Here is a 15,154-nt window from a genome sequence, read left to right as displayed (position 1 = left end):
TCAGAGCCACTAGCGCAGCTTATGACCATCAGATGCTTATATGCCAGAAGGTCTAGAGATGGCAGCCCAATCTTGACTAGTCCCTTTGTCAAGGGATCCCGGGTACCAATTTTTATAGAGAAACTGCCACAGAGGATGCCACATACACTGCCTACTTGATTTCTATCTGGAGGGCAGCCCTTTGTCATGAAAATCATGTTGGGCCTGAATCCCCAGGTGTCGCTGTAGTCACCGGATACTCCTAAGCCTGCTTCTTTACCTGTGAAATGGACTAATACTTACCTAAAAGGTTCACTCCGAGAGTTAAATAATAGACAGTATATACAAATGCTTGGTAGCCAATAGGTTAGTTGGATGTTGGTCAAGTGAATACATATTGAGTAAAAGACAGGTGTCAGATACTTAGAAGGTTCAGTTTTTACACTTGTGGTTTCATTTGGTTCCATTTATTGCCCCTGTGTGAGGTCAAGCTGATAGGTTCCTGGTTCCACTGCCCCAGCTGGAATGTCAGTCTCACCAGGGCAACAGCTGTGTCTGTTTTGTTCAAGTGCCTAGAACAATGCCTAGAACATTAGAAGCACTCGATAAATATTTGTTGAATAAATTAATGTGAGGGTAGACAGGTGACTTTGCCTCCCTGCATCTCAGAGCCTGGTCACTGGCCAGAGGAATCTGAGCAGCGTCTTTGCATCGTGCCTGGAGCACACTGACCATGGGGATACCTGTGATGTGGGGACACAGCCCCGCATGTGGAAGATCCTACAGAGGTGACCCAGAAGCACCTCCCAAGTGCCAGGCAGTGCTTTAGGGCTTCTGGAAACATCTGATGTCATTATTTAGGGGGAGATTATGAAACAAAACACTCTTAATTTTCTTCTGTTGCTCTTTTTTGGGGTTAACGCAGAGCAAAGTGAGTTCAAATATTTTTAAGCGGCTCTCATCACATAGGACTAAATGCCTTCAGATCCTCTATGATTCCGCAGGGAAGTTGTTTTCCGGCTCTGTCATTTTCTGAGAAAAATTACTTGCCAAGGTGCCTCTAAAGTGTGTGGCCTGGTATTATCAGGTCTGAGCAGAGCAATAACAACATCTGCCCTTAGACGGTGCCAGGCCCACCTGAAAACGCTTTCTATAAAATCCCTCATTGAATCATCTGAGCCACCTACAGGGGGGTGGGTGCTGCCTTATCTACTCGTCCTCTCACTTTAGAGAACGAAGAACTGAGGCACAGAGGTTTGTTTGTTGTTTTTCATTCTTTTGATTGAGGCCACACAGCACCTCAGTGGCAGAGCTGCAATAGGACTGTTAAAAGAAAAACTCAGCCAGATTAAATTTAAAGAGTTTGAGCAAAGAACAATTCATGAATTGGGCAGCCTCTTGAACCAGAACAGGCTCAGAGAGACTCCAGCACAGCCACGTGGTAGAAGGAGATTTATAGACAAAAAGGGAAGTGACGTGCAGCAAACAGAAGGGAAGCACACGAACAGCCGGACTGGTTACAGCCCAGCGTTTGCCTTACTGGAGTAAGGTTTGAACAACTGGATGCCTGCGACTGGCCAGAATTCAGTGATTGGCACAAGCGTAGGTTACAGTTTGTTTAAACCTCCATTTAGGTTAGAATTCACTATATACAGAGGAATCTTTAGGCTGAACTTTAAATATGTAAAGGGTAGCTTTAGCCTAAACTTGCTTTAACAGAACCCAGGCCATCTGGTGCCACGATCACACACTTCTTACTGAAATCCACCTTCGCCCCCAGAACAGGACTGCTGCCTCCCCTTCTCTGGGTACTGCATGCCTATCCGTGAAGCTACATCACATCTTGGAAAGACAGAATGGCTTGGTTCAAAACACAAGAGAGAGACTTTAAGAAATAGCACATTTCCTCTCCTTTGCCGTCTGTAGTACCTTGGCCAAGGGACTTAACTTCCTGAGCCTCAGTTACCTCATCTGTAAAACGAAGCTGGCATCCACCCTGCAAGGTGCGCCTGCACAGTGAATAGGAGAAAATGCTCACGCTGTGTGTGACGCTCAGCAATGGGCAGTGTTGCCGTGGGCAGAACGGGCAGAAACGAGGAAACCTGAGTAGAACGCCCCGCTCAGCTGCTGGGCCCTGACAGCAGCTGCTTAATTCAGGTTCACCCTCTCTCCTCTCTCTCTCTTGACTCACTTACCCCACAGGCCTTGCTTTTTTTTTGAGACGGAGTCTTGCTCTGTTGCTCAGGCCGGAGTGCACTGGTGCAGTATCAGTTCACTGTAATCTCTGCCTCCTGGGTTCAAGCAATTCTCCTGCCTCAGTCTCCAAAGCAGCTGGGATTAAAGGTTCCTGCCACCACCACACCTGACTAAGTTTTTGTGTATCTAGTTTCACCATGTTTCCCAGGCTGGTCTCAAACTCCAGGTGATCACCAAGGTGATCCGCCCACCTCGGCCTCCCAGAGTGCTGGGATTACAGGTGTGAGCCACCACATCCAGCCCCAACAGGCTTTGTTAAGCAATCTGCTGAAAAATATTTGCCCCATTAGGCAATTAAGCATTTACATTTTAAGACCTAAGTCTGGTTCTTTATTTTTGTTTTCATTAGATTTTGCTGTGTGAGAATCACCATTCCAACTTGTCCTATTATTCTTAGGTTCTTATTCATGGATCCAGCATAAAACTATAACTGGAACTTCATGCTATCTGCAGATTTGAGAATTCTACTGCTCAGAGCTTTATTTATTCTACAAATTATTTTAAAACCTTGAAAAATACATTGCTCATTGCTATATCAGTCTACAGCATTTTCTCCATTTCCAATGAATATAAAGCTGGCCATTATAAATTACTGGTTACGTTTTGGGGGTCAAGTGTCTGGTTCCCCAATTGGATTACACACTTGCTGGAGCCCCAGAGAAGTCTGTATGCATTCTTTGGTTTCACAGAGTAGGTAATCAATACATTCTTATGGAACCAACTATACATTTGCTAACTGATTTGCCACTGAGATATCATCATTTGCTAATGACCCTGGCCCTTACTTTAATCCAATGACTTTGCCTCTCTCGCCTGCATTTCTGTAAGAATATTGTTTTCAACTTTACCCTGAACTCCCAGACCCCACAAAACACGGAAATAGTGCTTGGTACCAGCCAGGAATGTCAGTCTCATCTGCCAAGATATTTGTCTTATGTACCCATCAGCTAATATGCAGTCACTCTACCCAGTCTTTCCAGAACAATCTACCATAGGACATCCTTGGAAAGGCAAGCTGTTATTTTCACAAAATGTTGACCAAACCTAAACTATGCATCACTTGCTTTCCAGGATAGTTTCAAAATCTAGTTCTTTTTCATAGGACGACGTCAGAAGATTGGGAATTCATAAGCAAACAATTATTATTCAATAATTCTCACTTCTGCCATGACCGTAGGTGGTAAAACTATTTTGGATAAGCTTGCAATATTAATTACTCAGTTCCTCACCTATAAAACAAATGTGTTCCGTGGTTCTTGTTTCATGGCTTTGAGAAAAACTAGATGATGTGAGAAATACTTGGTCCCTGAGATGCTGAGGAAAATGAAGGCAGGTTCCATTAGTACCTACACCTTGCTAATAGACAGTATGTTCTGTTCCACTGCCTAGAATTTGTATTTTCTGTTCTGATAAGGTGCAGTTTCAACATAATTTGGATGTTTTTCAATGAGTCATTACCTGTTGAAATTCAAGGGTGAAAAATGGAAACCTTCACACAATCTCAATTTTGTCAACTCAGATCACACTGCTCTAATTTTTGACGTAAAACTTCTTTAGATGCAGTGGTGACGAGAGTGTTTCTTCACAAGCTGGGTCCCAACAATTACTGCTGACGCCAGATGAACCCAGAGAGGGAGCACAGGAGGCTCTGAAGGCGCACCTTTTCATACAGCTTTTGATTAGAAGTGGCCGCACGATCCCTCAGCCCACTTGGTAGTCCCCTACCAGTTCTCCTTTTAATTAATAGACTTGTGAATAACCACAACTGCCTTGTGGGACATGCCAAACACTAAACAGATGACTCAGTTGCAGTGAGCAATCTGCTCAACACAGGGTGCCTTAATTTAAGCCATACGTGGTGAAAAACGAAGGCGCGGCAAACATGCGGCTCAGTGTATAGCTTTTGGTCTGTTTCAAGTTAAATAAGTCCCTGGTGTGCAGAAAGTAACATCCATAAAAGCGAAAGCCATGGCTCTGATTTATTGCCACCTGTTAGCATGACTCTGACCTGCTTGAATGGGGCAGGCATTATAGTCCAGAAGGAGAACAGGGCTCAGGTCTGGGCAGGAGCCGAGGCCGGCGAAGGTGCAGTAAAGTCTGCTGGGCAGGAGACCCAGAGAAGACTTCCTGCTGCGTGCCAATGAGCAGGTAACTGCAGATGCCTGTCGCAGGGTGGGCAACACTCAGTGTGCCGCCACTGTCATCTGGCCCAGTTTATGGACAACATCCATCTCTTGGGGGCTGCAGGGAGGGGCTGGGGTGGCGGCTCGTTCATTAGAACCTGGCCGGAGGGCAGCTCAGATCTGTAAAGGACAGCTGTCTAATTGGATTTGCTTGTGTGTACTGTCTTAGCTTTTACAATGGGAATAGGCTACCCGGCCTTTCTAATTAGATTGTTAAACATAATAGCTGAATGGCACAGCAGTGAAGAATTTGCCCTTCTCTTTGTAAGCGCAAAATAGGGCTCAGAAAAGATTCAGGGTTTTTCCAGCCCATTTCCCCCATCATTGTATCTGATGGTAATGAGACGAAGTTTATTTCTTTTTAAAAGCTCCCAAAGGAGCACAGGCCAGGTTGAAGTTCAAACTAAATGTCAAAACACACACAGGCAATACAGTAGCAAACTTCTGTTTTCCTTGGGCCTCTTGTTTCCCCTAATTGGTGCCTTGTTGGTAGTCTCTACCGAGAGACTGAGAATGAAATGCGATTGGAAATTGAATTACCCTGTCATCCCTCAAGGTGGTCTTCAGACCTGGGTTGAGAAAAATGAGTAGAACAGGGTGGGAAAGACTCACTTGCTGAAGCTCTGGGTCCAGTCTCCTGAGTCTCCTAGGAAGCAGCAGGAAGTGGAAGGAAAACCAGGGAACAAAAGAGAGGAGCGAGGAGAAAGACAAGAAGGCAAGGGGAAAGACAGTGGCGCTGGAATGATGTCATCACCCAACCCTGTGGGTCCTGTGGCTTGAAAGCCACTTTCATCCTCATCTTCCCATCGGAAATGACATTTTCTCTTCAAGGTCTGCGGTTCTCCAAGATTCCATCCTGCACCTCATTTCCCAATTGTCACCATACAATTGTCATCCTTCCCTGACGTTCATCATCTAGGGAACACTGATCAGACACACAATTCAGGTTTGATATCAAGAGGACCTGCACATAAGTTTGGTTTGTTGTTGTTGTTGTTGTTGTTGTTGTTTTTACTGTAAAAGGAAATGTATTTCTCTGTGTTTTCTATGCTCTTTAGAATGTAAAGCACCAGCACGATGCAACGTTATCTTCTACAGCGTTCATAAAAGTCACCCATCTGATGTCTGAAAAGCCCTCACAGCTTCAGCCACTCACTGAAGCTGCCCTTTTCCTTAGAAAGTGCGGAATAAGAAGATTTTCCTTCTTCAGAGGCAGCCACATTAACACTGTATCCCCAGAGTCCCACCACCCAACAGACACAGTCTCTGCAGCCAGGAAGTAATTTTCTTCTTAAATGCATTCAGGAAAGCAAGGAATGACCACAGCAGGGCAAAGGACAGATTACCAATGTTTACCATTTTTATTCTGTTTTGACATCATCCCAGAGAGATGACTACCTTGTGAATAATGAAAGCAGGCAACATATTACTCAAAACCAGCAACAATTTTTAAAAAGAATAAATGAGTGGATAAATGAGCAATTGTCCACCTTCCTGAAGCATGTGAGCTGTTATTTTCCTCCTCCTCCTCTTGCTCGCTGGATGCCTTCCCTCTCTGATTGTGATCTTGAGATCTCTTTGCCAAGATTCAGCAGTGACTCCAGAACTCAGCTCTATTTATAGCCCTTTGTTCGCTACACAGAGTTCAAACATTCTGTCTGTGCATTTGGGTGGTTCGACTGTGGGGACACACCCTGCCCCCAGCGAACACTTGGTTCATGGGTTACAAATCATAGCCCACAGGTGCATTTCTGTCTGGCCTGCACATTTATTATTTAAAAATGGGATCCACATCCCTGGAGCCACGACGGACGTTCTCTGGATTGCCAAGCCTCACTGCCATCTCTGTATTAGGTCTGGTTACTCCCATCGCCAGTTTGTCTGCCCAGGTGTGGAGAGCCTTGAGGTTAGGACTCCTTTTTGTCTCCGCCACTGTGTCCTCCTGTCTGGCCCAACCTTACGACAAATGGATCTGTGGATTCACATGAGCGCACCCTCAAAACTCGGTGAATCCTCCCGTGCAGGGATTCCCAGAAAGCGTTTATTTTGTCAGTCTTTGCACTTGTTTTATAACTCTCCTTAAAACTCACTTCTTTGAGATGTTGCTAGGCTTTTATTTCTCACACTCTATATTGAGAAGGATGGTCAATGGAGAAATGTGAATGAAAGAATTCACTAAAACGGAGACAAACACAACTCTATCCCAGCAGGCTGAGCCATACTGTGCCTCCCTATATGTTGCTGTGTCTTATTCAGATGACGGGTGCATGGACTGGGTGAGACTGGACCCACTTACCCAGTCCTATGTGACGCCCACCTAGAACAAATGATTACTATGAAGCACATTTTTCTAAAGTGATGAGAATAAATAACATTGTATGGAAATTATTTAAAGAAATTCGATTCATCCCTTCCTTATATCATACAAGTTTTAAAAAACTGATCCATAAAATCAGCACAGACCCTGACCCGCACTCTAAACCTTTAAATAAAAGAACCATGTGCCTGCAACGAAGACACTTGTGCAGAAGTACAGTTGTGCAGTCATGGCAAACCCAAATACCAATTTTGTTTTGAAATGAGAGATCCCTCTGCATTCTGCTGCAGTGTGGTGTTTCTCATTCCATTCTTCATTCTGCACACATGGGTGACTTTAAGTCAGTATTCATGGAAACAGCTTTAAAAGGTCCTGAAACTGAGACGTGGATTATGTCAAGGACTAAAATTACTTCAGAACTGTTTGATCATGCAGATTCTGGAGTATGATCAATTTGACACGTGTCCATAACATGAGTGTGTGTGCGTTCTGTATTCCCGCAGCAAACATGAGATGTGAGCAGAAGTTGCTCCATGCGCTCTATATAATGTTTTATTTAGTTTGGGACAGGTGTTGCAAATAGTGTCTCAAATATTACTAGAAATGATCCATCACACTCACATTCCTAGCAATCCTTTCCTTTCCTTCTAAAAGCTTATTGACAGCTGATTTTGCTCCTTGAATTTCTAAGAAAATAACTTTCCATCTATATGTGAATGCATCGTTCTTATTTTTCAGGCGTAAGTATCAGATAATGTGGCCCTGTGTGACAAATGGGAGTTGGAACAGAGGACTTGGCAAAAAAAATTGGGAAAAAAAATGCAGGTAAATCTTTCCTTAGACTTACTCTATTTTTTTGTCCAATTCTGGAATGAGTTCTGGCAAAATATTCCTGAAATTAAAACGTCATGGGATGAAGTTGGTCTGAGATGACTCAGTGTCATATTTTCCCTCTATCTCCTTTCATTTCAAAAGTAATTTTATAAAAAGAAAAAAAGAATTAGAGTCTAAAATCCCAAGGATTGGTTTCTTATCAATTCTTGCAGGCATGAAGTCCAGACTTTTACCTAATTAATGATAAAGGCATGGGAATATGTGATGGCTTGATTAACTCATTCAGAGTAAAAAAAAAAAAAATGCTGTTACGGGAAGGGCAAAAAGAACCTCTTTCACCCTTTCCCTTTATGTTTTTGGTACAAATAGGACAGCTGAGACTCCACACACAGACTAGAGAAGACCTGTAGCCCCTGTAAGTGTGCGGCGAACACTGTGGCATTCAAGTCCAGGGAACCTCTTGGCTTCCACTGCCTGATCCTTCTCCTCTCCAATCACTCCTGTGGAGCTGCTCAATGGCACAGACGCCATAGCATCACTTGTTCCAATCCCAAAGCATCTCTCCTCCGTAGCCAAACTGACAGGCACAACAGTCATGACATAATCTTATACAGGAAACAGGATGCTGGCGGAAATACGCCTTCTGCAGAGACGACTCTGGGACTTTGAAGTTCCAGCTCCCGGCCTGTTAAAGGCCGCGCAGTCTCAGAGGGCAACACAGCCAAAGGTAGAACGCTAAAGTTAAGAATGGCCTTAAGAACCACCGACAGGGTTGGGCACCGTGGCTCACACCCATAATCCCAGCACTTTGGGAGGCCAAGGCAGGCAGATTACAAGGTCAGGAGTTTGAGACCAGCCTGGCCAATATGGTGAAACCCCATCTCTACTAAAGATACAAAAATTAGCCATGGCGTGCCCCTGTAATCCCAGCTACTCTGGAGGCTGAAGCAGGAGAATCGCTTTAACCCAGGAAGTGGAGGTTGCTTTGAGCCAAGATTGCGCCACTGCACTCCAGCCTGGATGACACAGCCAGACTCCGTCTCAAAAAACAAAAACAAACAGGAACCACTGACAAGGCCAGGCGCAGTGGCTCACGCCTGTAATCCCAGCACTTTGGGAGGCCGAGGCAGGCAGATCACAAGGTCAGGAGTTCGAGACCAGCCTGGCCAGCATGGTGAAACCCCTTTTCTCCTAAAAATACAAAAATCAGCAGGGCATGGTGGCGTATGCCTGTAGTCCCAACTACTCGGGAGGCTGAGGCAGGAGAAACGCTTGAACCTGGGAGCTGGAGCTTGCAGTGAGCCGAGATCGTACCACTGCACTTCAGCCTGGGTGACAGAGTGAGAGTCTGTCTCAAAACAAACAAAAAAACAAACCAAAAAACCCACTAACAACTTGTTGGAAGCCAATGGAAAAGAAGTTTATGGTGAACAACAACGCCGTCCTTCACGACAATGCTGTCCTTGCATGCGAAAGCCTTCCTCAGTAGGGGTGCTGTCTTTGTCCTGCTCCATCTCACTGCAGTCTTCTCATGGGTCCCCCAAAGTACAACAAGTAGATGTTGTCGCTGCCTTGCAGGGGTAGTCAACTACAGTCCACAAGCTAAGAATGGTTTTTACATTTTTAAATGATCAGCGGAGGGAATCAAAAGTTCAACAATATTTCATGACATGGAAAATCACAAGAAATTCGAATTTCAGATTTACTAGAACACACCATGGCCATTTTGCATTGTCTAGGTCTGTTTTTGTGCTATAACCGCAAAGTTGAGCCACTGAGACAGAGACCTACAAGGTCACAAGGCTGACACGTTATTAGCTTGATCCTTGCAGAAAAGTTTGCAACCTGTGATGTATTCCGATTTCCAGGCCACTGCTGAGAATTCCCACACAGCCTCGATTCCCTAACTCTAACCCTCACCCTCACCCCTCACCCTAACCCTCTACCCAACAAATATTAAAATCAAATACATAGGCAGCCTGTTACCCTGGCAAACAATTCTGCCAGGAAATAGCAGTAGGTCAAGAGCTGAGATAAATCCTTCTAGCCTATGTGGTGGATATTGGTGCCCCAGGCAAAACAGTTTGGCGTGCCTGTCAGTTACAGAACACTGGGTTGTACTGTTCAGACCCAGGAGGAAAATCTTTATGTGGTATATTCTTTTTGCCATAATTAAGAAGAGATGCAGAGAAAGCACAGAGCAAGATGCCCCAATAAGAAACGATGCAGATTTTCCTGAGACTTTCACAGAGATGCCTCAGTAGGTACACATATGGCATTAGCAAAGTCCCCAAAGACAAACGTCATTTACTGTTCACTCATTGATTGATGAAATTAACTTACTCATTTGCTCATTCATTCATTCATTCACACAGCAATTATTTTTTAAGCACAGGTGATTCATAGATGACATAGTAAGGGCCCTACCAACAAGCAGCTTAGAATCCACTGAAGAAAACAGACACGTGAACTAAATAAAATAAAACATAAATATTCCTAAATAGAAGAGCACAAGTGTAACACACCAGAATCAGTTCCTTGTTTCCTTGTCTAACAATGAGTGCCCACTCCCTGCCTTCCCCAGGCTAGAAAAAATTGTCAGACAGTGTCAGCCTAAACACAGTGCATTTGAGAATTCAACAACTCCAGGGGTGATTCAGAACAAACCAGAAATGTCTCAGCAGAAGAAGTCTAGAGTGGGAGAGGCTGGAGGGATGTTCACACACACACACCACCCCCATCCCCTAGTTCCCCTTCAACAGATTACAGGAAATCAACCTTTTTTTTTTTTTTTTCTTTGCCTTAGCTGCTGTGCACATAAAGAATATGCAGCCTGAACTAGGCCTCAGGAGAAAAGTCGTGCTAGATCTTTATTCATGGTATGTGGTTAAACATGTTTTCATGTTGTCAAAGATTAAATAATTAGGAGAACATGGTCAAGATCAAAAGGCAGTGCCATGTCACAAGCAATTAGGAGGCTCGTACAGCTGTGACAGCGAGGGACCCCCGCTGGTACGGTACCTGCTTCAGCAAGCCATGTGGGCGCAATATGAAGTCTAGATGGGGCACTTCAGGACTTTTCATTTAAATCTCATTAAGAGGGTTGCAATCCAATAAATACAAAAATAACAGCTAAAATGGGTTTTAAGTTCAGCACAATGTAAGGGGGAGAAAAAGAAAAGGCAAGTCAATGGCCTGTAAATTAAAAATCTCTTCTGGAAAAATTCTAAATCGAAATGTATCACACGTCTTAAAACAGATCTCCAACCCAATTTACGTGTAAAATGACTTTTTCAGCGTCTGTACATTCTCATGAAGAAAGACACATGTTGATGATTCAAGTGAGTTTACAAAGGGGCATGCATGTCATCATAGCAATATTAAGTGGGTTTTTTGTAGTGATCCTATCTGTTGCTTAATTTTATGGATTAGAATGTCCAAGCGTGAACCACAGAATCTCACCTGAGAATCCCCTTTACAGTAAAATCCTTATGAAAGTGAAATTCGGCAATAGGGAAACAGCACGAGTAAGTCTAAAATGAAACATTAAAGTGGTCTGATTTTCAAACCTTAAAGGTAAAATCGAGATTTAAACATCCCTATGGTCTGACCTGGGCACCAAAAAGTTTTTATCCCCAAGTCTTCAGAGTGTGTGGGGAAGTCTTCCGTTGTCTGGGCTGGGGCTCCCATGCAGGAGAGCCCCACACGCTGAGAGGAAGAACAGAATAGAACTGCTAATACCCCAGATGTGGCCCAGTCCACACAACCCAAACATGTGGGTCTACCCTGGACCCAGCTCCGTTCAGGAAGCCACAGAATTAAATGGTGATTCTACTCTGTGATTTCTCACCATAAAGCCTCTATTAAAACAATGTTCACATGGTTAGTTTAAAACATTTCTGTGGATAAAAAAAGCCTTGTAACCCCCAGGCCAGATTATCTGTGGATACCACTAAGGTCCCATGTACAGCCCAAATGGCTCTTATCTGCCCTTGGCAGGACCTCATCGGGCCCCATTCTGAGGTCCTCATTCCCTCTAACATCCTCCCGGAAATCACAGAGAAGCCTCTTCTCATCTGCCTTGATATCTGCATGGCGTGTGACCTGCACTTGGTGGGGCTTTGTTCCAGGCACGAGCTGCTCTCCTTTCAGACTATACTAAGAAAACAACCAGGTAAGGAAGGACTGCCCTCATCCCAAGCCACGTGGCCTGTGGCCCTCGGATCACAACATAGCTGCTACTGCCCAAGTGTATATGCCTGATGGAGCCACTCAGTCCCTGCACTAAACTCAAGGCTGCTGCCTGCTCTGTGTCTCTTCACTCTCCAGAATTCTCTCCAAGTCCACTCCGCCTCTTTAGACAGCGGCCACGCCCCCATCGGTCGCCACTCCCTGACACCTGCGTCTGTCTTCCCCTCCACTTGGCTTGCCGGGCACACCACTGCCTGGGGCCCCCAGTTGCTGCGCTCTGCGTACCTGCTTTTCCACCACAAGGATGCTTGAGCCCCTCACGGAGGAGCTTTTAGAGTTTTGCTTTTTGGTTTTTTGAGACAGAGTCTTGCTCTATCGCCCAGGCTGGAGTGAAGTGGTACCATCTCGGGTCACTGCAGCCGCAGCCTCCACCTCCTAGGTTCAAGTGATTTTCCTGCCTCAGTCTCCTGAGTAGCTGGGATACAGGCGGGTGCCAGCATGCCCAGCTAATTTTTGTATTTTTAGTAGAGATGGGGTTTTGCCATGCTGCCCAGGCTAGTCTCAAACTCCTGACCTCAGGTGATCCACCCGCCTCGGTCTCCCAAGTGCTGGGATTACAGGCATGAGGCACTGCGCCCAGCTGAAGCTTTTAGTTTTTGCAGAACTCTGTCATCCCGAGAGTGTGCACACACCTAAAGGGGCACTGGCTCTGAAGGGACTCTCACAGCAGGTGCGGCTCCCTCATCCCGCAGGCCCTGCTGTCAGACGGCCGCTCCTCCCTGCTGGCTCCTCTCCTAGGGTCCCATATGGTGACTGCCTTAATATCCCCTGACGCTCCCACAAAGACACAATGGAAAGGTCTCCCCTGACCCTGGCTCCAACTGACTCACTCGAAGAGTTTGAGATATTGGAGCAGAGATGACCACAAAGTTAATGCAAGCTGACAGTGTGACGTAACCACTGAAAACGCGATTGCTGCCCTAAGCTGAAAACCCTCGTGTATGGCACCCGGATGGAGAGAAGGAAAAATCCCATGCAGTGCACTGCCCGTGCCCGTGCCCATGCCCGCTGCAGGGCGCCACGCTGGGCTCCGGGAAATACACTTTTCAAGGACAGTTTGACTATGATTAGTCTAGAAGGAGGTAACTCAAATGGTGAGGAGCTAAACCAAGCCTTACTAATGAGGGACTGAAGGAACTTGGGGTGTTGAGAATGTGGAAATGAAGAGGAAGCATGACTCGGCTCTCAGAGAGGAGAGGGTGCCAAGCCTGTGAAAGATCGCCTGGCTCTGTGTGGCTCAAACGGGAAACCGGGAAACCGGGCCAAATATCTAGACGTCACCAGAAAGCTGAAATTCAACATATTAGCAATGTTTTCTGTTCCCGCTCCATCCTTCTCATCTTTACCTAACCCCACTGTTTCTCATTCTTTTTCTTTCTAGCAATAGAGCTGCCCAACAAGGGACTCTGTGGCCTGGAAGGTGGTGACCTCCCTCTACCTGGGACTGTTCAGGCGGGGCTGGACGGCATTCTGGAAGAACATTCAGGAAAATACCAGCTTAAATGAGGCAGGATCCTGGACTGGAAAACCTGTAACATTTGCTCAAGAGCCCAGATTCCAGGACCTGAAGTGTGACTCAGAGCAGCGTCCCCAGGCTGGTGTGCAACGACACATTTCAGCATGTGTCCTTTCCATGGTCTATATGGATGTTCCTCGCAGAAAAATCAGAGACACAGGAAAGAAAATGAACCACTATTCAATGTATTAGGAATGAACATGGTGAGCGGGAGACAGACAGTGTATATGTGTATTTTCTCCTCATTTCTCATTTACTGTAAATTTTATTAATATGGTCTTCTGACCACCCCAGCACCCGGGAGTTTCCTTTCGAACTTGTATCTGTTGAAATGTATTGTGTTGAGTATTTTCCTCCAATGCAAGCATTCCTAGGACATTTCAAAGCAGAGACTGAGTACTCCACAGGCAGGAAGGCAGCACGGGGAATTTCCAAACAAAACTTAGTGTGAGAGGCTTCCTTCCACCAGGAGGTCTTGCATAGGAGACCAAGCAGGGAAGGGAGCCACAGACACCAGCAGTATGACTTGGCCCGCCACCTGGGACTTGTGGCTCACCTTTAGTAGGTCACAGTAAATGAAATAACTCCTTTTCCATAAATCCAAAATCTTGAGCTGAAGATGGTGCAGGTTGGGGGTGCAGATTCACAGGGACAGGAGAGAAAGGTGAGTTAGCTCTGAAGCGGCCACACGGCCTGACAGGCTGGACAGGGTGGACACTGAGATGTCCTTCCAGGCACATGGGTACTCCTTGCGGCTAGAATGGGAAGCCCTGCTGGTGTCTGCTCCCATCTCCTGGGCACGGGGGTGTGAACAGAGAGAAAGAAAGGTGCACAAAGCTCTATGTGGGCAGGCGCCAAAGAGAGAGAGACCCACACTTCAACCCTCCCCCATGCCTGCTCCCTCCACAGAACTCAGAAGGCCAGCATCCTAAGGCCACATTACCAGGGGCCCTGTCAGCCACTGGGGTTCCCGAGGAAAAAGGATATGCAGAAACTCACTCTGAGGCCTTTGCTAAATCCTCAGACACAAAGAAAGCTAAACGGGAGACAAAGTTTGGCGGGAGGATCAGAGAAGCCCGGCTCCGCGGCAGGTTTTCTCTTTCAGGCGATAGGCAGGCCCCGGGCCGGGCCCGCCCAGTCCCTGTGGAATGTTCTGGGGGCTCTCTCTGGCACTGGCTTTCAACTCTGCTTCTGAAGTTAGTCTGAACAATGGAAACAATTCCTTTCCATGATTAAAATCTTCCACCCTCTAAAATTAGTCCCAGGAAATTAGAACACCAGTAATTGTAGGAGGCTACACAATCCTAGCAATTTAAAGTGGAGTCATTTACGGAAATCACCAAAGTCCTTAGAAGATACTTCCTCAGTAGTTTTTGTCCTATAACTTGAGGCCACTAAAGGGTCATCAAAGCTCAATGGCTCTCAGTCTCCCAGTTATTAAATCCATTCCAGTTAAGAGATAACATGGAATTGTTAGCAAAGGGAAATTGTGACACAGTGGCCTTTCCTCATACAAAGGGAGGTGGATTAATGTGTACCTTGTGTGTACATGTGTGTGATTAGAGACTTAAGAATTTGAGATTTTGCCCTGTAAGTTTTCTTTGTCAATATTTTTTATTACACATAGAAAAACTGGGATCCGATTTTCTCCTTTCATACTGTCTTTGTTGAAAACCTAATCACAGGAGCACTTCACACAGCATAGGATCGATTCTCCTCAAAGACTCCTAATGCAGCCTTGCAAGGGAGCCTTGGGTTCACCAGCTCAGTAAACAATGGATCTGCGTTTAGCTTGTATGCATTTTTCTCCAATGTGCT

General features: G+C 45.6%; 1 long non-coding RNA gene across 1 annotated transcript in view; it reads right to left on the bottom strand.

The window, feature by feature from the left end:
* The window catches only part of LOC119620100 (uncharacterized), a 66,860-nt gene extending 52,381 nt beyond the window's left edge, over positions 1-14,479 (bottom strand). The window contains exon 1 of the long non-coding RNA XR_005236556.1: positions 14,336-14,479. This is a non-coding gene — a long non-coding RNA (uncharacterized lncRNA). The remainder of the gene's footprint in view (positions 1-14,335) is intronic.
* Positions 14,480-15,154: the final 675 nt, after the last annotated feature.

The sequence above is a fragment of the Chlorocebus sabaeus genome, chromosome 3 (assembly GCF_047675955.1).
Source record: "Chlorocebus sabaeus isolate Y175 chromosome 3, mChlSab1.0.hap1, whole genome shotgun sequence".
In the NCBI taxonomy this organism is placed as follows: Eukaryota; Metazoa; Chordata; class Mammalia; order Primates; family Cercopithecidae; genus Chlorocebus; species Chlorocebus sabaeus.
The sequence above is the reverse complement of the archived record's forward strand: the minus strand, read 5'-3'. Positions and strand labels throughout refer to the sequence as shown.